This window comes from Pan paniscus, chromosome 3 (assembly GCF_029289425.2).
Source record: "Pan paniscus chromosome 3, NHGRI_mPanPan1-v2.0_pri, whole genome shotgun sequence".
Taxonomy (NCBI): Eukaryota; Metazoa; Chordata; class Mammalia; order Primates; family Hominidae; genus Pan; species Pan paniscus.
The window spans coordinates 156,352,342-156,377,116 of NC_073252.2; the positions used below are offsets into that span (position 1 = coordinate 156,352,342).

Below are 24,775 nucleotides of genomic sequence, written 5' to 3' on the forward strand. Positions count from 1 at the left end.
TCATTGTGGTTCTGATTTGCTTTCCTCTAATGACCAGTGATGATGAGCTTTTTTTCATATATTTGTTGGTTGCGTAAATGTCTTCTTTTGAGAAGTGTCTGTTCATATCCTTTGCCCACTTTTTGATTGGGTTTTTTGTTTTTTTCTTGTAAATTTGTTGAATTTCCTTGTAGATTCTGGATATTAGACCTTTGTCAGATGAGTAGCTTGCAAAAATTTTCTCCCATTCTGTAGGTTGTCTGTTTACTCTGATGATAGTTTCTTTTGCTGTGCAGAAGCTCTTTAGTGTAATTAGATCCCATTTGTCAATTTTGGCTTTTGTTGCAATTGCTTTTAGTGTTTTAGTCATTAAGTCTTTGCCCCATGCCTATGTCCTGAATGGTATTGCCTAGGTTTTTTTCTAGGGTTTTATGGTTTTGAGTTTTACATTTAAGTCTTTAATCCATCTTGAGTTAATTTTTGTATAAGGTGTAAGGAAGGGGTCCAATTTCTATTCTCTGCATATGGCTAGGCATTTTTCCCAGCACCATTTATTAGATAGGGAATTCTTTCCCCATTGCTTGTTTTTGTAGGTTTGTCAAAGATCAGATGGTCATAGATGTGTGGTGTTATTTCTGAGGCCTCTGTTCTGTTCCATTGGTCTATATATCTGTTTTGGTACCAGTACCATGCTGTTTTGGTTACTGTAGCCTTGTAATATAGTTTGAAGTCAGGTAGTGAGGTGACTCCAGCTTTGTTCTTATTGCTTAGGATTGTCTTGGCTATACAGGCTCTTCCAAAACATTTGCATTTTAAAGAGGTGAAGGTTTGGCTAGGAGCTGGGTAGATAAATGAAGTGTGTTTCATAAATACAAAGTTTGAGAAGCCTGAGATATCCAAAAAGAAGCTAGGTTGGATTTAGCTTCTAGCAAGCATCCTGTTACTTCAGTAACAGTCAAGGAATTACAAAGGTCAAAATAGAAGAGTAGCCACAAGTATTTATCTTCATTCTTTATCATGATCTCTTAAAATTATATGAAGGAATATAATAGGTGTAAACTCACTCTAAATCCTGTAGCAGGAAGATTCAGGATTCCAGGAAGAAGCTAACTGAAAAAAAATTAAAGATGTGATATTATTCTTGAGAAGTTACTAAGAACTTCAGAATGTAATAAAAAGTCAGTGCAATAAATTTGGAATATAAATAAAATATTCATAAAAAATTAAAAGATGCTTAAAAGACAACATAATCATACAATACTGATAGCCAGAGCAAAAGTAATTGCACAGCAATAACAAAATGCACAGTACATATTTACTGACTTGCAAAATTCATAATCAATTACTAGACAAAAATCCAAAAGAAATAGGATTACCAAATAGAATTTATATCTTATCAACCTTAACAATTTAAACTGAAAGTTAAAATGTACAAATTTTGGTGAATGAAAGAAAGAAAAGGTGAAGTTAAGTCACATTAGAATGTGAGGATTCAAGATTTATTGCACATAGTTCATGGAACAAGAATTTTAAAAATTATTGAAATTTATTAAGAGGAATAGAGTAGAAGTATAGTAATTATGATATTGGTATGGGGAAAGGAAATTTAGTAAGTTTTGAAAAAGTATGCTAAATTTTATCTATCATAGCAGAAACTAATAGATCATGTTTAAATTAAGTAATATGTGCATAGTATATGGTGGTAGGTTGAAACTGCTAGAAGAAAAATTAAAAAATAGCAATCTCAAAAAATAAATAAAATTTAAAAAATAAAAACAGCTATCTCTGCAATAGAGGAAGTAGATAATTGAAAGAGATATAGGCCTGGCATGGTGGCTCACACCTGTAATCACAACACTTTGGGAGGGTGAGGCAGGGGGATCACCTGAGGTCAAGAGTTCGAGACCAGCCTGGCCAATATGGTGAAACCCTGTCTCTACTAAAAATACAAAAATTAGCTGGGCATGGTGGCAGGCACCTGTAATCCCAGCTACTTGGGAGGCTGAGACAGGAGAATCACTTAAACTCAGAAGGTGGAGGTTGCAGTGAGCCAAGATCATGCCATTGCACTCCAGCCTGGGCAACAAGAGTGAAACTCTGTCTCAAAAAAAAAAAGAAAAAGAAAAAGAAAAGAGATATAACTGAGAACATTTCATCCTAAGCCCTTAGCTATTTTTTGATTATCAACCATACGCATTTTATTTTTTATATAAATTAAAAATATATTTTAAAAAAGTAATGAAGTCTGCAACAATCTACTCCCAACCTATTTGTCTAACTTTATTTCTTTTCTTTCTTTTTCTTTCTTTTTCTTTCTTTCTTTCTTTCTTTCTTTCTTTGTTTCTTTGTCTTTCTCTCTCTCTCTCTCTCTCTCTCCTTTCTTCTTTCTTCTTTACCTTAGCTGCAACCAAAATTGACTATCCAACAGAAGTTACTGAGACTGTTCCATTTGGTGCACTGGAGGAGCGTTATGTAGTACTAGGGGCAAATAAAAGCCAGCTGGAGTACTAAGTATATTACCAACAGCATTTGTCTAGTCTTCTTTCTTATAACTGTACACATACATACCCCACCAACAACAATACCCACTATAACAGCACATTCATAAGAGATGGTGCCATTTAGTCTTCAACTTAGCTCAGATTCCAAGATTTTAAGCTCTCTGCTACCCATCTACTGTGAGGTTGTTCCTGATATTCAGTGCAGCATAGCTCTTTAATTCTTCCTTCTCTATTTTAGTCATATTCTCTGCTAACTTAACAACCCACTCCACATTCTTGGTCAGCTCCCAATCCTCAGATTCTGCTAACTTCATAATATAGGTCACCATGTGACTTGTTGACTTCTCCATCTGTCCAAATCTTACACATTATTTCAGATCCACCTCAAATGCCAGTTCCTCATCATTTCTTCTCTGGACTCAACAGAGCTTTGCTTCCTATTTATAAAAACAAAGGTCACCATGCTTTATATTACAAATTGGTTGTTTATATAAATTTATTACAAAATTATTGTATATGTATATTTTAAGTTTCTCTTAATTTTAAATTCTTTCAAGGCCAGGATTAAAGCTTGCTAATCTCTTATCTAACATAGTATATGTAATATTTTAATGCATATAATGCTCCTTAGATGAATATTTAACTGTATTTTAATTTTGATGAGATTCTCACTGTCTTAGTTCATTTAGTATGTTCTTTTAAAGAAATACCTAAAGCTGGGTAATTTATAAAGAAAAGAGGTTTATTTGGCTCATGGTTCTGCAGGCAGAACAAGAAGCATGGTACAAGCATCTGCTTCTGGCGAGGGCTTCAGGCTCCTTCCACTTATGGCGGAGGGTGATGGGCAATGCACAGAGATCCCAAGCAAGAGGGGAAGCAAGAGAGAGAGTGGGGAGGTGTCCGGTTCTTTTTAACAATCAGTTCTTGCAGGAGCTAATAGACTGAGAACTCACCCCTACCCTTAGAGAGGGTATTAATATTCATGAGGGATCCACCTCCATGCCCCAAACACCTCTCATTTGATCTCCTATATTGGGGATCAAATTTCAACATGAGATTTGGAGGGGAAGAAACACCTGAACTATAGCACTCATGGATTTTTATTAATTGGGCAATTCGGAATTATTTTCTGTAGGTTTCTGTGGGGAGGCTTTCATTTTCTTCATAGGCATTTACTGTATGTTACATACTTTTTATACTATGGCTCTTCCAAAACAAAGATGGCTTGCAAAATAGTAACAAAATAGTAATAGTAACAAAATAATATTATGGGGTTAATAAAATGGAAACTGAAAATTTAAGTGTGGAAAGGAGTCAAGTATGTTTCACATATTTTCTGTGATTGAGCCTTAATATTGTTTTTGCAGCTTTCTAATATCCAGAGCAAAAAGGGAAATATTAATTTCAACTGGTGTTTCTAGATAAATGCTCTAATTTGAAGGTGTTGGTAACCAGCTAGACTTCTCAGGGAACTTTCAAACAGTGTGAGGGACATATCAAAAGATCTCACACATGGGAAATTATGATCGATCCTAGAAGCAGAAAGTGGGACAGAAAAAAATATTTGGTGACATAATGGATGAATAGCTCCCAAATTTTATGGAGGACATGTTTACAGATTCAAGAAGCGCAGAAAACCCTAAGCAGTGTGAATTTAAGATAACCGCATCTAGGCATACCATATTCAAACCACAGAACCAAAAAGTAAAGAGAAAATCTTGCAAACAGCCAGAAAAAGAACAGCATATTTGAACAATTATTTGAACAAATTTGAACAATGATTCAATATTTTTTAAGAATGAAAATAAAGACATGTCCAGATAAAAATAAAACTAGCAGGGTTCATCACCAGCAGCTCTGCAATAAAACTAATGTTAAAGAAGCTCTTTCGTGAGACTCCATCTCAAAAAAAAAAAAAAAAGAAGCTCTTTTGGCTGAAGAAAAATCATACCTGATAAAAATCCCAATTTTCAAGAAGGAATGAAAAGCATGAGAATCTATAAACATCTAGGTCAATAAAAGAGAATATTGTTTTCTCCTAATTTCTTTAAAATGCATATGGTTTCAAAGCAAAAACTGTAATATTCTTTTGTGTGGTTTATAGAATAAATACATATACATATGAAAATTATAATAAATGGACCTATGGAGTCGCAAAGTTTCTCCATTTTTCATGGAGTCATACAATATTGACTCTAAGTAGACTGAGAAGTTAAGAATGTGTATTGTAATTCCATGAGCAACCATTGAAACTAATGCAGAAAACTCTGAAAATCTAATAAATAAATTAAAATATAGTTTAAAAATATTCAATTAATCTAAAAGGAAGCAAGAAAGGTGGAATATAGGAGCAAAGAAGCAGAGGGGACAACAGAAAACAGATAGTAAAATGGTAGACCTAATTGTAAACGTGCCAGTAATTCTATTAGCTGTTGTTGGACTAAACACCCCAATTAAAAGATAGAGATTGTCAGAATGATTTTTTTAAACACCCAAACATGTTATCTCAAGAAGATGCAGGCTGGGCACAGTGGCTCATGCTGGTAATCTTAGCACTTTGGGAGACCGAGGCGGAAGGATCACTTGAGCTTAGGAGCTCGAGACCAGGCTGGGCAACATAGTGAGACCTAGTCTCTAAAAAATAAAAATAAACGTAAATTGGCTGGGTGTAGTGGCACACACCTATAGTCCCACCTATTCGGGTAGCTGAGGTGGGAAGACTGCATAGCTCAGTCGGTCTAGGCTGCAGTGAGCCATGTTCGCACCATTGCACTTCAGCTTGGGTGACGGTATGCGATCCTGTCTCAAAAAATCTAAACAAAACAAAAAAAGAAGATGCACTTTAAATATAAAGATGCTGATAGATTGAAATTAAATAGCTGGGAGAAAAATGCCATGCAAACTATAGGCATGAGAAAGGCTAGAGTGTTTATATTAGTATGAGATAAGGTAGACTTCAAGACAAAGAGTATTACTGGAATAAAGAGGGACATTTCGTAATGCTAAAAGAACCAATAAATCAGGAAGATATAACAATCATAAATATGTATGTACCTAATACAGACTTTAAAATATATAAAGAAAAAAATGAGAATTACTGGAGCAATAGACAATTCCAGAATCATACTTGGAGATTTTAACGCTCCTTTCTTAGCAATTGATGGGCCAATTATTCAAAAAATTTAGGGGAAAACAATGATACGATTTCTGCAGAAACAGATAATCCCTGATGTAGACAATAAAAAGATAGTTATACCAATATTGTTGCTAATATCAAACTGTGAAACAAAATTTACCAATGATCAACAAATGCATATACAGTCATACTTCACTTGATGATGAGGATATGTTCTGAGAAATGAAAAATCTACACAAATCTACATGAAATATCTAATTTTTACTAGCACTTCTTGTCATAATACATCTTGGATAAGTTTCTTTTTTGAGCCTCACATATGACATCCATAAAATATTAATATAAATATCCATAACTCACTCTCCAAAATCAGAAAGCTGGCCTGATACCTCCTTGGGTTTTCTTTCACTACCAATGTATATGATTCTGCAAAATTAAAGCTATGAATTTTTCACTTGATACCCAAAATCTTCTAAGCTTAGAACTTGAAGACAGGCACAGCATGCAGTCATATAGTAAACACAAATAATGCTATCTGTAATGAAATTTTAACATTTTGACATTTGACAGAAGAATTCAAACCATCAAAAGAAATATTTTGTGTGTGTGTGGAGAGTAACCTTATTCATCGTCCATAATGATGATTTTCTTATTTTCTTTCCTGAAATGCTGTGTTAAATAAAATCTTATATATAAATACAATCTTTATAATATAAACACAGTCTTATAGAGAAGACACATATATATAAAACAGATGAAACCACAACTGCTCTTGTTGACGTGATAGGTAGGAGCCCAGATTTCATTCCACCTAGGGGAAAATCGAGCACAGGTTCTCCCTCAAGGGGGCGCCTTAGAGCACAGCTGAAGCTAAAGCACAGGTGGAAGAATCACTGTAAAAGGAGTCTCCTTGGCTGGACATTCTTTCAGCTGCCATAATAGTTTCTTATTAAGACTTTCCTGAAACTCCAAAAATCACTGATCTGCATAGTCTCACATTTTTCTACTCTTCTCAATGCCAGACATTGATGCGTGAAAAAAATATGCATCTCAGCATTTTATTATATTCTGTTATAGTGCTTTAAATTGCTTTGCTGAATTGTGTTATGTATAAATCTAATCAGCATTCCCTAATTCCCTTCTACCATAAGATCTCGAAAAGAATATATAATTGCTGAATTGACTAAATTATCAGGATCCAACATCTGGTTTGAATTAAACATTAAAATATATGAGGAAAATATTGAAAGACTCCAAAAGATAGCAATACAGATGAAAATATATGGAAAATAAAGGAAGTGAACCTGTTTAATTGGTCAATGAAAAGGCAGTGAGAAACTTACTGTCTTTGAATTAGGAGGAAAAAACTATTATGCAGTAATGACTTTTTAATCCTTGCTATTTCATGAGGGATTTGCTACAAAAAGGAGGGATTTCCTCTTAATGAGAACTGACTGGACCCACAGTGCTAGTCAGCAATTCCAAATCAGCAAACTCACCCATTATTCTGAATAGTCTTTCTAAGCATTTACCATATTCTTCAAGATTTCTGTCCCACTTTAACTCTCTGAGAATATCCAAAAAAGAAACTAAAAGGCACGAATAAAGGCAATGAGAGTGGGATTGCAGGGCATTGCTAATGAGGGAAAGATGTGGCAGCTTCTTGGAATAGCAAGGACGTTGGATTCCAAAAGGACGGAGAGAGGGAGAAGTGCCGGTTGACCTCCAGGACTCTGAACTGTGCAGCTCAGTTAGGGGTGCTGCTGTTCACCAAGACTGGGCATGTCGGAGGAGGCAGAAGATGGAAAGAAAAGGAAGGAATGGTGATGATTGGGGGAATATGTGTATTCCTTTTGGATACACTGAATCAAAGTGCCTTTAGGAATTGCAGTGGAAATGTCTAGAATGCAGTCAGGTATACACAACTAAAGCTGGGTTGAAACACAGATTTTGGAGTTCTCGGGATGGCCAATGTCACAGGTATGGCTGAAAATGACCAAAAAGAGCAAGTAAAAGAGAGGTGCTCAACTTGGGATCCACAAACTCCTGTGGGTACCATGAGTGATCTTCAGAAGCATCCTTTAATCCCCGAAATTTCATGAGATTTTTGTGAGCATGTTCTTTTCCTCAGGAGAGAAGGCCTGTATCTTTCTCCATGTTCTCAAAAATTCATTACCCAAAAAGGTTTTGAACCAGAGATCTAGATTGAGAAACGAAAATACCCAGGAAACATTCTCTGAAGAATATGTCCATCCATACGGCCGGGAGCGGTGGCTCACGCCTGTAATCACAGCACTTTGGGAGGCCGAGTCGGGCGGATAACGAGGTCAGGGGTTCAAGAACAGCCTGACCAACATGGTGAAACCCCTTCTCTACTAAAAATACAAAAATTAGCCGGGCGTGGTGGCATACACCTGTAATCCTAGCTACTCAGGAGGCTGAGGCAGGAGAATCGCTTGAACCCGGGAGGCAGAGGTCGCAGTGAGCCGAGATCGCACCACTGCTCTCCAGCCTAGGTGACAGAGTGACACTCCGTCTCAAAAAAAAAAAAAAGAATATGTCCATACACATAAAATATAAAATACATAGATGTTCATACACATAAAGACAATTAGTTGCCAAAAGGGAGCCTGAGAAAGAGCTGGCGGTCAGAGAGCAGAAGCAGAAAGACGCAAGACTGGATCCAAGAGAAGGCAAGTTTTCAAATAGGAGAATGCCCCATTCTGTCACTCAGGGTAGAGATCAAATATTAACCCTCAGAAGGGCCTTCTCTAATCACTTAGCTCAACCATCCATACGGGTGTATTTCCCACATGAACGAGAAAGTTCGTTGTGAGCAGGAACCCTGAATCCCAGTGCTTGCAACATAACGAACATAAAGTAATTGTCAGATGATTAACTGATTGACTGCTATTGGAGACAATCTGCAATTTTTTAATTCCATTTTTACCTTTCCTTGTTCCAAAAATACATTACATTCAAGTAGTTCAAAGACATTTTTGATTTAATAACTAAATGAACAAGTGAGCAAATATATTACCATTTGTTTCCCGGTACAACCAATAACAATAAAGGCAGAGTGCTATCGAAGAATGCAGAAAAAAAGGAGGAGGCAAAAACATAGGTAACTGAACAGTAAAGTAACTAAAAGCGTTAGTCACTGACATTTATACTTATTAGTGAGTTTTCTGACTAAAAGTTATTATTTATGTAATATAAGCATTTCATTTTATTCTATAATCTATAATGCTAGACAGGAGCAAATGCAGCAGTTGTCAATAATTGCTAAAAGCCTACCACACTGGACAATTCAAAGGTGTTTATTATAAGCCAAATGCTGTAAAACATAATGTCCTAAGGCAGTTAGGCAATAAATGTTTACTGAGGAAAATGAACTCTTCTTTCCTAGTCAATTTGAATGAAAACAACAAAAGTTATTTCAAACATTTTAACATAATGCTACACACTCATCTCCAATAAAATACATTATTTCTCAGAGTTATAGGATATTACATTATTGAAAATAGACTTGTTTCCTTACTTTTTGTATTTAGGCCATGTTTAATACTTTCTATAAATAAACTATCAGACAAGATGATACCTCAACCTTAAGCAAAGTATTTTATACTTTTACTTTCAGAGATTCATAACAACACTTGATTTACATTTTAAAATATTAAATTCTACTTTCTGAGATGCAGATATAACAAGTACATCAATTTCACAATAGGAAAAGCATCTGTGTATTAAACAGTTCAGGTAGAAGATGGTCTCTGAAATCAAATAGCTTGTGAACTGATGCATTTTTCAAAGATTTGTCTTCAGTGAATTCTGCTGGGGAGAGCAAGATTTTCAAAGTGGCTGTCGTATCCTCATTCCTGTACTGACTCGTAAGAGCCAAGAAAGGAGAAAGGAAAATTGACATCTGCGCACAGCTTAATGTTGGTACAGGTGCTGGGCAAGCTACATAATTTACAGGGTCCAGCGCAAAATGAAAATTTGGGACTCCTTTTTCAAAAAGCAGGGGAAAGCATTTTTTAAAGGTATGAAAATATAAAGCTTTTTCATTTCTTCTCTCTCTCTTTTTCTCTCTCTGTCACAGTGGGGTTTTTTTATTGAATTAGAAACTGGAGGTAATTTTTTTTCTTTTTTATTTTATTTTATTTTACTTTATGTTCTGGGATACATGTGCAGAACTTGCAGGTTTGTTACATAGGTATACATGTGCTATGGTGGTTTGCTGCACTCATCAACCCATCTTCTAGGTTTTTAAGCCCCACATGCATTAGGTATTTGCTCTAATGCTCTCCCTCACAGTGTTCCCTACCCCCCAACAGGCCCCAGTGTGTGATGTTCCCGTCCCTGTGTCCGTGTGTTCTCATTGTTCAACTTGTCACAGTGTTTTTTATTTGCACTATAATGTTGTTCTAGGTAAAGAAAAATTAAAATTTTAAATTATTAAAATGAATTTTGCTGTTCATCTATGTATTGTACAGTGCAAGTTTTAAATGCAAATATAGGAATATTTAACTTATACAAAATGACCACAATTACTTGATTTGTATTTCATAGCTCACACATCAATACACATTTTGTTCTTAGCAAAACAATGGAAACACTATGCAAAACTAACTCAACTGTTCTTATTTCACTTCTTAATACATCACATCGTACCAATATTCTCTACAGATAAATAAGGAAGGTTTGAAAAAACAAGAAACTATGAATAATCCTACTTTTCACTTTCCCTCTTTGTCATCATTTTCAGTGTAAATGTTTAGCTAGTACAAAAAAGAGAAAGGAGTAACAAGGGATATGCTAGGTACCTATGTATGTCATTGGTTTAGAAGGACACTGCCCACTTTCAAAGCAATTCGTGTTCAAATAGAAAGCGAGCCTCTCAGCCTGTTTGCACTGCACTTAGTTTGACACTCGACTTGCTTAGTTTTTTGTTTGTTTTGTTTTATTATATTTTAAGTTCTGGGGTACATGTGCATAATGTGCAGGGTTGTTACATAGGTATACATGTGCCATGGTGGTTTGCTGCACCCATCGACCCATCATCTACCTTAGGTATCTCTCCTGCTATCCCTCCCCTAGTCCCCCACCCCCCGACAGGCCCCAGTGTGTGATGTTCCCCTCCCTGTGTCCACGTGTTCTCATTGTTCAACTCTGACTTAAGAGTGAGAACATGCAGTGTTTGGTTTTCTGTCTTGAGTTTGCTGAGAATGATGGCTTCCAGCTCCATCCATGTCCCTGCAAAGGACATGAATTCATCCTTTTTTATGGCTGCATAGTATTCCATGGTGTATATGTGCCACATTTTCTTTATCCAGTCTATCCTTGATGGGCATTTTGGTTGGTTCCAAGTCTTTACCATTGTAAATAGTGCTGCAACAAATATATGTGTGCATGTGTCTTTATAGTAGAATGATTTATAACCCTTTGGGTATATGCCCAGTGATGGGACTGCTGGGTCAAATTATATTTCTGGTTCTAGATCCTTGAGGAATCACCACACCGTCTTCCACACTGGTTGAACTAATTTACACTCCCAGCAACAGTGTAAAAGTGTTCCTATTTCTCCACATCCTCTCCAGCATCTGTTGTTTCCTGACTTTTTAATGATTGCCATTCTAATGAGATGGTATCTCATTGTGGTTTTGATTTGCATTTTTCTAATGACCAGTGATGATGAGCTTTTTTTCATATGTTTGTTGGTTGCATAAATGTCTTCTTTTGAGAAATGTTTGTTCATATCTTCCTCTCCCACTTTTTGATGGGGTTGTTTGTTTTTTTCTTGTAAATTTGTTTAAGTTCTTTGTAGATTCTGGATATTAGACCTTTGTCAGATGGATAGACTGCAAAAATGTTCTCCCATTCTGTAGGTTGCCTGTTCACTGTAATGATAGTTTCTTTTGCTATGCAGAAGCTCTTTAGGTTGATTAGATCCCATTTGTGTATTTTGGCTTTTGTTGCCATTGCTTTTGGTGTTTTAGTCATGAAGTCTTTGCCCATGCCTATGTCCAGAATGGTATTGCCTAGGTTTTCTTCCATGGTTTTTATGGTTTTAGGTCTTACTTTTAAGTCTTTAATCCATCTTGAGTTAATTTTTGTATAAAGTATAAGGAAGGGATCCAGTTTCTATTTTCTGCGTATGGCTAGCCAGTTTTCCCAGCACCATTTATTAAATAGGGAATCCTTTGCCCATTGCTTGTTTTTGTCAGGTTTGTCAAAGATCAGATGGTTGTAGATGTGTGGTGTTATTTCTGAGGCCTCTGCTCTGTTCCATTGGTCTATATATCTGTTTTGGCACCAGTACCATGCTGTTTTGGTTACTGTAGCCTTGTAATATAGTTTGAAGTCAAGTAGTGTGATGCCTCCAGCTTTGTTCTTTTTGCTTAGGATTGTCTTGGCTATGTGGGCTCTTTTTTGGTTGCATGTGAAATTTAAAGTAGTTTTTTCTAATTCTGTGAAGAAAGTCCATGGTAGCTTGAAGGGGATAGCATTGAATCTATAAATTACTTGGGCAGTATGGCCATTTTCACAATATTGATTCTTCCTATCCATGAGCATGGAATGTTCTTCCATTTGTTTGTGTTCCTCTTTTATTCCCTTGGGCAGTGGTTTGTAGTTCTCCTTGAAGAGGTTCTTCACATTCCTTGTAAGTTGTACTCCTAGGTATTTCATTCTCTTTGTAGCAATTGTGAGAGGGAGTTCACTCATGATTTGGCTCTCTGTTTGTCTATTATTGGTGTATAGGAATGCTTGTGATTTTCTCACATTGATTTTATATCCTGAGACTTTGCTGAAGTTGTTTATCAGCTTAAGGAGATTTTGGGCTGAGATGATGGGGTTTTCTAAATATACAATCATGTCATCTGCAAACAGAGACAATTTGACTTCCTCTTTTCCTATTTGAATACCCTTTATTTCTTTCTCTTGCCTGATTGCCCTGGCTAGAACTTCCAATACTACATTGCATAGGAGTGGTAAGAGAGGGAATCCTTGACATGCTTAGTTTATACTACCAGTAGGTCTCCCTGAACTCCCATGCATGTGCATCTGCTAGAATTCTGTGCCTCTGGAGCACTGCAAAAGCTGTGCGCTAATGGATTGGTGAGGCTATGTGCTAATGGATTCTCTAGGGCCAAAAGAGATTTTAAAATATTTTATTTCAGATCCATCTATATGCTGCCTTTCAAGAAACTCACTTCTTGACTTTAGGGACACACACGGGCTAAAAGTGAAGGGCTGGAAAAAGACATTCTATGCAAATTGTAATCAGAAGAGAGAATGGATGGCTATACATCAGACAAAATAGACTCTACATCAAAAACTGTCACAAGAGACAAGAGGGTCATTATATAATTATAAAATTATCCTCTTATCAAGAGGATATAACAATTACAAATATTTATGCACCAAATATCAGAGCACCTAAATATATAAAGCAAATATTAATGTAACTGAAAGGAGATATAGACAGCAATGCAATAATGGTAGGGGACTTTAGTACCTCACTTTCATGAACAAACTATAGACCAAATGGACCTAACAGACATATTCAGAACATTCCATCCAGTAGCAGTAGAATACACATTCTTTTCAGACACCCACAGAGCATCCTCCAAGATAGATCATACGTTAGGCCACAAAACAAGTCTTAACAAATTTAATAAGACAAATAATATCAAGTACCTTTTATGACCACAACAGTATGAAACTAGAAATCAATACCAGGAGGAAAATTAGGAAATTCACAAATATGTGGAAATTAAACAATGCACTCTTAAACAACCAATGGATCAAAGAAGAAATCAAAATGGACATAAATATCTTGAGGAAAATGGAAATATACAGATATCAAAACTTATGGAATGCAGCTAAAGCAAATCTAAGAGGGAAGTTTATAGGAATAAACACCTACATTCAGAAAAAAAGAAAGATCTCTAATGAACAACCTAACTTTACACCTAAGCCCAAAGTTAGCAGAAGGAAGAAAATAAAGATTAGAACAGAAACAAATGAAATAGATACTAGAAGAACAAAAGAAAATATCAACAAAACTGAGAGTAATAAAAACAGAGAAAAGACTCACATAAATAAAAGTATAGATAAGGGAGATATAACAACTGATATCACAGAAATACAAAGGATCATAAGAGACTACTATGAAAATTGTATTCCAACAAGTTGGATAACCTAAAAGAAATGAAGAAATTCCTAGAAACATACAGCTGACTATCTTAGTTTGTTTTCTGTTGTTTATAATAGAATATCTGAAACTGGGTAATTTAGAAAGAATAGGAATTTATTTTCTACCATTATGGAGGCTGAGAAGTCCAGGATCAATGGGGTGCATCTGATGAAAGTCTCCATGGTGGGGAGTCTGCAGAATTCTGAAGCAGTACAGCGCATCACATGACCAGGGTGCTGAGCATGCTAGGTCCAATCTCTCTTCTTCTTATAAAGCCACCAGTCCAACTCCCATGATAACCCATTAATCCATTAACCCATTAGTAGATTAATCCATTCACAAAGACAGAGTCCTCATCATCCAATCACTTTTTTAAGGCCCAGCCTCTTAATATTGCCACATTGGGGATAAAGTTTCAACATGAGTTTTGAGAGAGACAAATATTGAAACGATAGCACCTACAAAGACTGACTCATGAAGAAACAGAAAATCTGAACAGACCATACTAAGTAAGGACTTTAAGTCAGTGATTAAAAACTTCCCAACAAAGAAAAGCCAAGGACCTGATGGCTTCACTGGTGAATTCTGCCAAATATTTAAGGAAAATTAAACCAATCCTTCTCAAACTCTTCCCAAAAAATTGAAGAAGAAAGAGCACTTCCAAAGTCACTATGAGGCCAACATTACCGTGATAGCAAAGCCAGACAAAGACACTACAAGAAAAAAAAAATATGAAAGAATATCCCTGATAAACATAGATGCAAAAATCCTCAACAAAATACTGACAACTCTAGCAAAAATGGACAAATGTAATCACATCAACTTAAAAAGTGTCTGTACAGTGAAGAAAATAATCAAGGAAATGAAGGGACAGCCCACAGAATGGGAGAAAGTATTTGCAAACTACCTACCTGACAAGGGATTAATTACCAGAATATATAAGGAGCTAAAATAACTCTCTAGGAAAAAATATCTTATAATCCAATTTAAACATGGGCAAAAGATCTGAACAGACATTTCTCAAAAGAAGACGTACCAGTAGCAAACACATATATGAAAAGGTGCACAACATCACTGATCATCAAAGAAAGGTAAATCAAAACTACAATGAGATATCATATCACCTTGGTTAAAATGGCTTTTACCCAAAAGGCAATAATGAATGCTGGTGAGGATGTGGAGAAAAGGGAACTCTCTTCCACTGTTAGTAGGAAGCTAAATTAGTGCAGCCACTATGGAGAATGCATGGGGATTACTCAAAACAAACTAAAAATAGAGCTATCATATGATCCAACAATCCCACTACTGGGTATATACCCAAAAGAAAGAAAGAAGTATATCAAAGAGATATCTGCACTCCCATGTTTATTGCAGCATTATTTATAATAGCCAAGATTTGGAAACAACCTGAGTGCCCATCATCAGACAAATGGATAAAGAAAATATACATATGTAAAATGGAGTACTATTCAGTCATAAAAAAGAATGAGATCCTATCATTTGCAACAACATGGATAGAACTGGAGATCACTATGTTAAGTGAAATAAGCCAGGCACAGAGTGAAACTTTGAATGTTCTCACTTATTTGTGGGAACTAAAAAATTTCAAACAACTGAACTCATAGAGATAGAGAGTGGAATGATGGTTACCAGAGGCTGGGAAGATTGGAGGAGGACAGGAGGAAGAGAGGATGGTTAATGCATACAAAAATATTATTAGAAGGAATAAGATATAGTATTTGATAGCACAACAGGGTGACCATAGTCAACAATAACACTGTACATTTTAAAATAACTAAAAGTATAACTGGATTGTTTGTAACGCAAAGAAAGGGTAATTGCTTGAGGTGATGCATACCTGACTTACCCTGATGTGACTATTACACATTATATGCTTGTATCAAAATATCTCATGTGACCCATAACAATATACACCCACTATTTACCCATAAATATTAAAAATTAAAAATACTAGCAAACCAAATACAAAAGCACATTAAAAGGATCATACACCATGATCAAACAGGCTTTATCTCAGGGATACAAGGATGGTTCAATATATGCAAGCTGGTAAATATAATACACCACATTCACAGAATGAAGGATAAAAATCATATAATCATCTCACTAGATACAGAAAAAGCATTTGATAAAATTCAACATTATTTCATGATTTTCAAATCTTGTAAAAAAATTAGTGATAGAAGGAATGCAACTCAATATAATAATGACCATATATGACAAGCCCTCAGCTAACATCATACTCAACAGTGAGCAACAGAAAGCTTTTCCTCTAAGATCAGAAACAAGACAAAAATACCAACTCTTGCCACTTCTATTCAACATAGTACTGTAAGTCCTAGACAGAACAGTTAGGCAAGAAAAAGAAATGAAAGGCATCCAAATTAGAAAGAAAGAGGTAAAATTGTCTTTGTTTGCAGATGGCATGATCTTATATATAGGAAAGTCTAAAGACTCCACTAAAAAGCAGTTCGAAATAATAAATTTAAAGTTGTAAAATATGAAACCAATATACAAGTCAGAACATGTCTATAAACAAACAACAAACTATCCAAAAGAGAAATTATGAAATCAATCCGATTTACAGTAGCATCAAAAAATAAAATATTTAGAAATAAATTCAGCCAAGGAGGTAAAAAAAGAAGTGCACACTGAAAAGTACAAAACATTGATGAAAGAAATTGAAGGCCAGGTGCAGTGGCTCATGTCTGTAATCCCAGCACTTTGGTAGGCTGAGGCGGGCAGATGACCTGAGATCAGGAGTTCAAGACCAGGCTGGCCAACATGGTGAGACTCCCGTCTCTACTAAAAATACAAAAAAATTAGCTGGGCATGGTGGCACACGCCTGTAATCCCAACTACTCAGGAGGCTGAGGCAGGAGAATTGCTTGAACCTGGCAGGCAGAGGTTGCAAGGTTGCAGTGAACCGAGATAGTGCCACTGCACTCCAGCCTGGGCGAAAGAGTGAGACTCTGTCTCAAAAAAAAAAAAAAAAAAAAAAAGAAAGAAGGAAGTTGAAGAAGATGCAAATAAATAGATATTCTGTGTTCATTGATTAGAGGATTAGAAAAATCAGTATTGTTAAAATGTTCATACTGCTGAAAGCAATCTACAAATTCAGTGCAATCCCTATCAAAATTCTAGTGGCATTTTTCATAGAAATAGAACAATCCTAAAATTCTTATGGAACCACCAAAGGCCCTGAATAGCAAAAGCAACCTTGAACAAGAGGAACAGAGTTGGAGGCATCACATTTTCTGATTTCAAATTATATTACAAAGTTATAGTAATCAAAATAGTATGGTACTGGCATAAAAACAGATACATATATCAGTGAAACAGAATAGAGAGCTCAGAGAAAAACCCAAGCATATATAGTCAACTAACTTTTGACAAGGGCATCAAGACTACAAAACAAAGAAAGGATAGTCTCTTCAATAATTGGTGTTGAGGAAACTAAACATTCACCTGCAAAAGAAATGAAATTGGACGTATATCTTAGACCATATACAAAATGGGTTAGAGACTTAATCATAAGACATAAAACTGTAAAACTTCTACAAGAAAACATAGGGGAAAGTGCTTTGATATTGGTCTTGGCAATGATAATTTGGGGTATGACACTGAAAGCACCAACAAAAGCAAAAATAAACAAGTAAGACTACATCAAACTAAAAACCCTTTTCACATAAAGGATATAATGACATGGACACAGGAAGGGGAACATCACACTCTGGGGACTGTTGTGGGATGGGGGGAGGGGGGAGGGATAGCACTGGGAGATATACCTAATGCTAGATGACGAGTTAGTGGGTGCAGCACACCAGCATGGCACATGTATACATATGTAACTAACCTGCACATTGTGCACATGTACCCTAAAACTTAAAGTATAATAATAATTAAAAAAAGGAAATAATGAAATGAAATGGCAACCTACAGAATGGGAGAAAATATTTATAAACGGTATATCTGAATGGGAGATAATATCCAAAACATATAAGAAACTCAAACAACTCAATATCAAGAAAACAATAACTAAATATAAAAAGAGGGTAAAGAACTTGAATAGACATTTCTCAAAAGGATACACACAAATGGTCAACAGGGATATTAAAAAGTATTCAACATCACTAATCATCAGGTAAATGCAAATCAAGGCCACAATGAGATACCACATCACGCTTGTTAAGATGGCTATCATTAAAAAAAAAAAAGGAAAGAAAGATCCATGTTGAAGAGTATGTGAAGAAGAGGGAACACTGACACACTGTTGGTGGAAATGTAAATTGGCACAGCCATTACAAAAAAACAGTATGGAGGTTCCCTAAAACTTTTTAAATAGAACTACCATATGATCCAGCAATCCCACTTCTGGATATTTATACAAAAGAAATGAAATCAGTATGTAGAAGAGATACCTGAACTCCCATATTCATCGCAGTATCATTCACAAATAACCAAGATATGAAAACAACCTAAATGTCTATTGGCAAATGAATGAATAGAGAAAATATGGACTATACATGTAATGGAATATTATTCAGCCTTAAAAAAGAAGAAAGTCTTATTTGGGAGGCGAGGTGGACAGATCACTTGAGGTCAGGAGTTCGAGACCAGCCTGGCCAACATGGCAAAACCCCATCTGTACTAAAAATACAAAAAAAAAAAAAAATTAGCTGAGCATGGTGATGAACTCCTGTAATCCCAGCTATTTGGAAGGCTGAGGCACAAGAATCATTTGAACCCAGGAGGCAGAGGTTGCAGTGAGCCAGTGAGCCAAGATCATGCCACAGCACTCCAGCCTAGGCAACAGAGCAAGACTCTGCCTTAAAAAAAAAAAAAAGAAAAAAGAAAAAAAATCCTGCCATTTGCTATCACATGGATAGAACTAGAGGACATTATGCTAAGTGAAATAAACCAAACACAGAAAGACAAATACTGTAAAACTTTACTTATATGTTGAATCTAAAATAAGCAAACTCATAGAGGCAGAGAGTAGAATGGTAGTTGCCAGGGGCTAAAGGTGGGGGAAATGGAGAGGTGATGGCCAAAGATTACAACGTTTCAGTTATGCAAGATAAATTCTGGAGATTTAATGTGCAGCATGGCAACTATAGCTAACAATACTGTACTGTATACTTAAAATTTTCTAAGAGGTTCTTAAGTGTTATTACCGCAAGAATAATAATAATAATAATTAATAATTATTATAACAATAACAAGGGGATAGGAGAAAACTTTAGGAGGTGTTGGATGTGCCTTTGGACATGATGGTGGTGATGGTTTCATGGGTATATATTTATCCTCAAACTCATGGAGTTGTATACACTAAGTATGTACAGCTTTTTACATGTCAATCACACCTCAATAAAGTGATTTAAAAATATATATTTGCTCTTCAGATTTAAAAAGGCAGTTAATTCTCCTGATCAGCAGTTTATTTTAACCCTAAAAAGATACGTGGAATATTTTCAAGGCAATGGATATAGAAGATTTTAATTTGTATCTCAAACTGAAATTTCATGCTATACCATAGATATTTGCCAATTCAGATTATTGGAATTGCGTATTTTTTAAAAAAAAAAACCATACCAGTACCTTGGCATGAAGTATTAGGCAGAGAGAGTCAGAGCATAGCCAAGCGTAGTGCCGCAGAGTCCCATAGCAACACCATTCAAGCCCACACTTGCAGGTGGGCGAGACCACTCATCTGTGTCCTCCTCTGATCTTGCCTGGTTCTTGCATTGGTGGAATGAGCCTGCTAACGAGCACACCCATCGCTGCCCCTGAGAACCACTAGGATAAATGAGGAAGGATATTCAGAACACTGCCTCATTACTGCTTAGATTTCTCCTTCCAGCCAGTCAGCACCGAAACCAGTTTAATGTCTGCACATTAAAAAAAGGCAGAGTGAAATGCTCTCCTCGGCTTCTCCCCACCTCCACCTTGTCCTAAAGAGTAACTAAGCCTTTCTGTTCTCCACCTCAACTTGATTAGGGGAGGGAGAAAAATTACTTCATTGTGTTTTAGAAACTTCTCTTAAAAAAAAAAAAAAAATGCCTAGGCCAATCCAGAAATTGCTGGAGCTCCGCATGCTGACGCTAACAATCATGTAGCAAAAATCAGTAGCAGTGGTAGCTCTGTTAACTACCATGAACATCCAGGACCATACAATGAAAGGAAGAATAAAGCCAAGTGAATGTGGATGGACAGAGAACCAGATTTAATTTAATTTGGAAAAATCAAGGAATATAACATTTCTTGCATTTGTCTCATAACCACTTCTTACCTAAGGTTAAAAAAAAAAAAAACTACCTCAGTTTATTTGTTCTTACCTTTTCAAAGTAAACAATTTCAACTTAAATTCCGTGTCACGCAATTTCTTTTAACTGCAAAATTCTGAATCCTTTTTTAAATAACATAGGGAAATATTTAACTTAAAGTTCAGAGCTCAGAAAAGACGATCTTCCTTATACACTAGATATTCTTAACTAGTGCTTCTATAATTTGCTTCTAAACAAAGAAAATCTGTTCAGCTGGTAACCACAGTCTATTGAAACAATTGAAATAACTTTCAATAGTTAAGTAGAAGGTATACATTAACTTAGAGCTTCTTTAAGAACTATGTGTATTTCCGGATTAAAGTAGTTTATATAAACTAGTTCAGTTAACTATTTTACCAGGACACAATATGGCATTCTGCAAAATTCATTACTCCTATAACTATAAAGTCCTGTTCAAGAGACTTTCACAATTATATTTGCTTCACACATTAAAATGAGAATGTAATCTAATAATAAGTGTTGATTTGGAGTTAAAGATGTAATAGGCCCAGGTTTGGTCCCAACAATGGAGCTTGGCTTTAGGACTTCCCAGCACCACTTTCTAAAATCACTGGTCCTCAACTATTCTATTTAAAATAGACCTGCTTGTTCCCTCTCAAAATAGACAATGCAAAAACACATATTTTCTTCTTCTACACATACATATTTTCCTCCATTGCTCCCTGTGTTACTGGTTTAAGACAACATTTATTCTTAAAATTACTTCAGCAATTCCTAGGATATGTTTTCCCACAATAAACAGTTAAAAAGATAAAACAGTCTTAATTTTGGGTCACTGATTCATCTTCTTCTAGACCATGCTGATTTCTTTTTAGCATCTGGCACATGACCCAGCGATAATTTTTAACGACTTTCAAAATACATTTTTCTGGAAATCAAATAAGTACATTTTTCCCCTAAAGCACCCTTGCATTACTATTGTGGTTTGTCCTCCAAAGTGCAACTTCAAAGGCCACTGTAGGAGGAACTCCCATTGTTTTTGTCTGATGATCAGTACTGATGGTTATTCTTTAGCAACTTGGATTTAGCCACTTAAAGAAGGAGCGAGATCTATGCCTGAAGACAAACATTCTTTATTATTTTTTCATCTCATAAATGAGATAAGAAAGATGTCAACTCCTTCTAGAGCAGTGGTTCCCAAACTTGAACGTGTATGAGAATCATCTAGAGGGCTTGTTAAACCATGTGTCCCTGGGCCCACTCTAGGGTTTTGCTTCAGCCCCTGGAGTTGCAGCCTGAGGATCTGTATTTCTGATCAGTTCCCAGGACCACACCATGAGAACCACTGGTCTAGACTATCTGAGTGGTCCAATCAAAAAAACCAAAATTTTTACAAAAACAACTTTTAAATCACTATTAGAAAAAATTAAGACATTCATACTTCTAGCTCTAAAATTTATCTTAACAGAACCTCATAATGTTTCTTAGAGGAATTTTAGTAAACAATAGTATTATATTCATTTTTTAAATGTCAAAAATTTGTCTAACATCATTACACTGAATCTGTTTTTGCCTTCATATTGGGAAGTTTAAGCACAACTATTTTTTATTTTAGCTTGTAGACAATTTTCCAAAGAACATATGTGGTTTTCTTTTTAGAATAACATATGATTAAAGACACTGTTTTACCTTTAAAAAGCAACTGAATTAAAATTTACTTCACATATGTTTATAGATTTTCCAAAAATTCCAAGGCAAACTCAAACTGCATAGAAAGTTAATTTTTTCTAAATTCATCCATGAGTATATGGGTATGGTTTACTATCACTTATGCATACCTCTTATTAGAATAAGAGCACATTCTAAAAAATTTCCAATTGGCACCATTTATTATATCACCATTTATGCGATAATCTAATAAATAGCATTTAATGAAAAATACATTTACCTTGGAAAACTATACACATACTATATGAGAGAATAATTAAGATGATGATTGCAATAAAAACAGTACTGTACATTAGTTTCCTAAATGTTATGGTATAAATTAATGTCCAAAGGAAATACTTTTCATTCATCAAAGATTTGAAACTACAAATTATTAAACATGTGTGCTAAGAAGCTATTTGTAACTGATTTTAGGCTCTGTGTATTTTTATGTTCATTGAAGCACTTTTTTAAAAGAACAACACGTGCTTGTTTACCGCCACTCGCTGTTCAACTCTCTGAAAACTAGCTCCTCTGCTGCATACTGACTAGTACAGATAAAGACAATTCTGTTGTAACAAGATTACTTTTTAGGACTTTAGGGGTTTTTTTCTTATTGTTTATTTAATGTTGAAGCATAGTTTTAATAACAACCCTGATCAGCAACTCATTTTAATGATGCTAGGAGTACTAATTCTCCCAGCCTTTCAGAAGGATGTAAATTACTACTGTGGTGTGGAGACTTGGGAAGCATTTGGGCACAATGAACAAGCATGAGAAAATTGCTGGAGGTAAAGAATAGCTACTGTTTACTGGACAGAAGGAAAAAATGGCGAATCCAATAATGGTCATGATGGAGATGCAAGTAAATAGAGTTTGCCATCAATTGACTAATTTGACAAAGTGCACCTAGATTCATCATCTTTCCAACTCTACTCTTTCTAATCTTTTAATGCATCACCATCATCCAAGGCTCCTTTCTTCTAGGACAATAACTGGGCATCCAGAACAGTACCAGCATAATACCCAGTACAATACCAGACAATGTCTAAAGTATCCCATCAGCTGGTTAAAATAGTCTCAAACACAGTGGTCTGGCACATGAAATCAGCCCATTTAGCAGCCACTTCCAGAGACCCATCCTCCTCCCACCTGCCCTTCTTTTCCCTTTATTGCTCAATAATGTCCAATAGTCTTCTAAGCTTTTGTTAAGTCCCTGTTGATTCTTGGTGTTTCTGATTTTTACTGCCCTGATTCTGCTTGTCTTTATTCTATGGTTCAGCCCTTTGTACCATGACTGAAGCTGCTATGTCCTCCTCACCAACTCCCTTTGGTTCCAGCACTTACACACATCTTACAATATTTCACCCAGAAAATGTTTTCTTATGTACCCTTATAGCAGATCTGGTAAGATATTTGACCCTAACAAATATGTGACTATTGAATATATTTATAGATGGGCAAGTTGTGGAGAAAACCCAGCTTGCTATTTCACAAGGTGAACAGAAAGCAGTAAACATGATAGGAATGAGGAACTACCAAAACCTATCTCCACTTGGTTCTTACAACTAGACCCAATTATGTATTGTGTTTAGTTAGTCTCTGGAAAATACAATCACCGAGAAATTCCCTGTAACTATTGCATGACATGTAAACATGACCAATAGTCAGTTAACCGGGGAAATCATTTAGAAATTCCAGGAACTCCAATTTGAACTCCAGTAATTCTAAAGGAAGATTAAATGAGAAAAAGGAGACACATTTTTGTTTTCACAACTAGGATTTCTTATTCTGACACCTTTTTATTTCAGTAGCACAGCCTGAAGAGTGTTATCTCACCAGGAGGAAAGTAAGATGACAAAATTGATCTGTCTTCACAAAGCAAAATTATAAACTTAATTACATAATTATTTTTTAATATGTGCATTTATGACTGTTGTGATAATAGCAGTTACATTTCATGTTCTTCACAAGCTTCACATACACCAGTTCATAAAGCCTAACAATATTCTCATTCAATGCACAATAGTTAATGACCCATTCGCTTGCCATTTGTCTTTTCCTCTGCCAATCTTTATTTTTCTCAGTACTTACCCATCCTGTTACCCAAAAGAGGCATATTCTGCAATATTCACTTTAGATGTAGCCAGTTCAAATCAATACAAAGGAAGGATCTTCCAGAGTGTAGACAAAGGGCCATAATAAAAGATGAATTGGGCAGCCCCTGCTAGGGAACAGTCTCTGGGCCTAATTAAGGAATATTTCCTATCCTCAGGTTAAGGAGCCTTACCTTGTTCTACCCAGCAGGATTTGCTAGCCTTCTCCTTTCTAATCAGAATGTTATTACAGTTATTTGTAACTCTTATAGCTGCTCCAAATTGTGCTGTGGAACATAGATCAGGGCAGATAGCTTATCTTTTTAGTTCACAGATATTAAATCAAGAGAATCCACATCTAGATGTCATGTAGGAGCCACCTACTATGCATCACCCAGAAATCCCGAAGTGTGAGCTTGACACTGTGACTAGGTGTAACTTCTAGAATGTCTCTCTTGAAAAAGAGGTTAGTGTATTATGCCTAGAGATCAGAAAGGCAGACTGAAGTTATCCTTAGTAATGTTCATCAAAATACTTCTAGCTCTCCTCCTTCCAGGCTCAGGGATGGATTGTCCTTTCCCTATCACTTTGAAGTTAGGCCAGTGAAATTTAAACAGACATGCTGTGGGTCCCTTCCAGATAGAATTCACCGTGTTTCCTGTGTCCTGCCTTGATAGTCATGGATGTGTGTGTCAATATAGAATTTCCATCAGCCTGGTGCCTGAGAGACTATGGTGATCAGAGCCCTCCACTGACTTGTGATAACCATGAAGGTCATGGAAAATGAGAAATAAATTTCTGTTGACTTAAGCAACTAAGGTTCTGTGGTTGTTGTATTTTTTCCACAG

The 24,775-nt window shown here is 35.8% G+C and overlaps 1 long non-coding RNA gene across 4 annotated transcripts in view; it reads right to left on the reverse strand.

Moving 5' to 3' along the window:
* The window catches only part of LOC117980104 (uncharacterized), a 31,586-nt gene extending 11,365 nt beyond the window's left edge, over positions 1 to 20,221 (reverse strand). For 2 of the 4 annotated variants that reach the window (XR_004671253.3, XR_004671252.3), the window contains exons 1-2: positions 19,439 to 20,221; positions 1,044 to 1,089 (exon numbers count right to left, since the gene is read on the reverse strand). This is a non-coding gene — a long non-coding RNA (uncharacterized LOC117980104). The remainder of the gene's footprint in view (positions 1 to 1,043; positions 1,090 to 19,438) is intronic. The other 2 variants (XR_004671254.3, XR_008625252.2) reach the window with 1 other exon arrangement.
* Between the last annotated feature and the right edge of the window lie 4,554 nt (positions 20,222 to 24,775).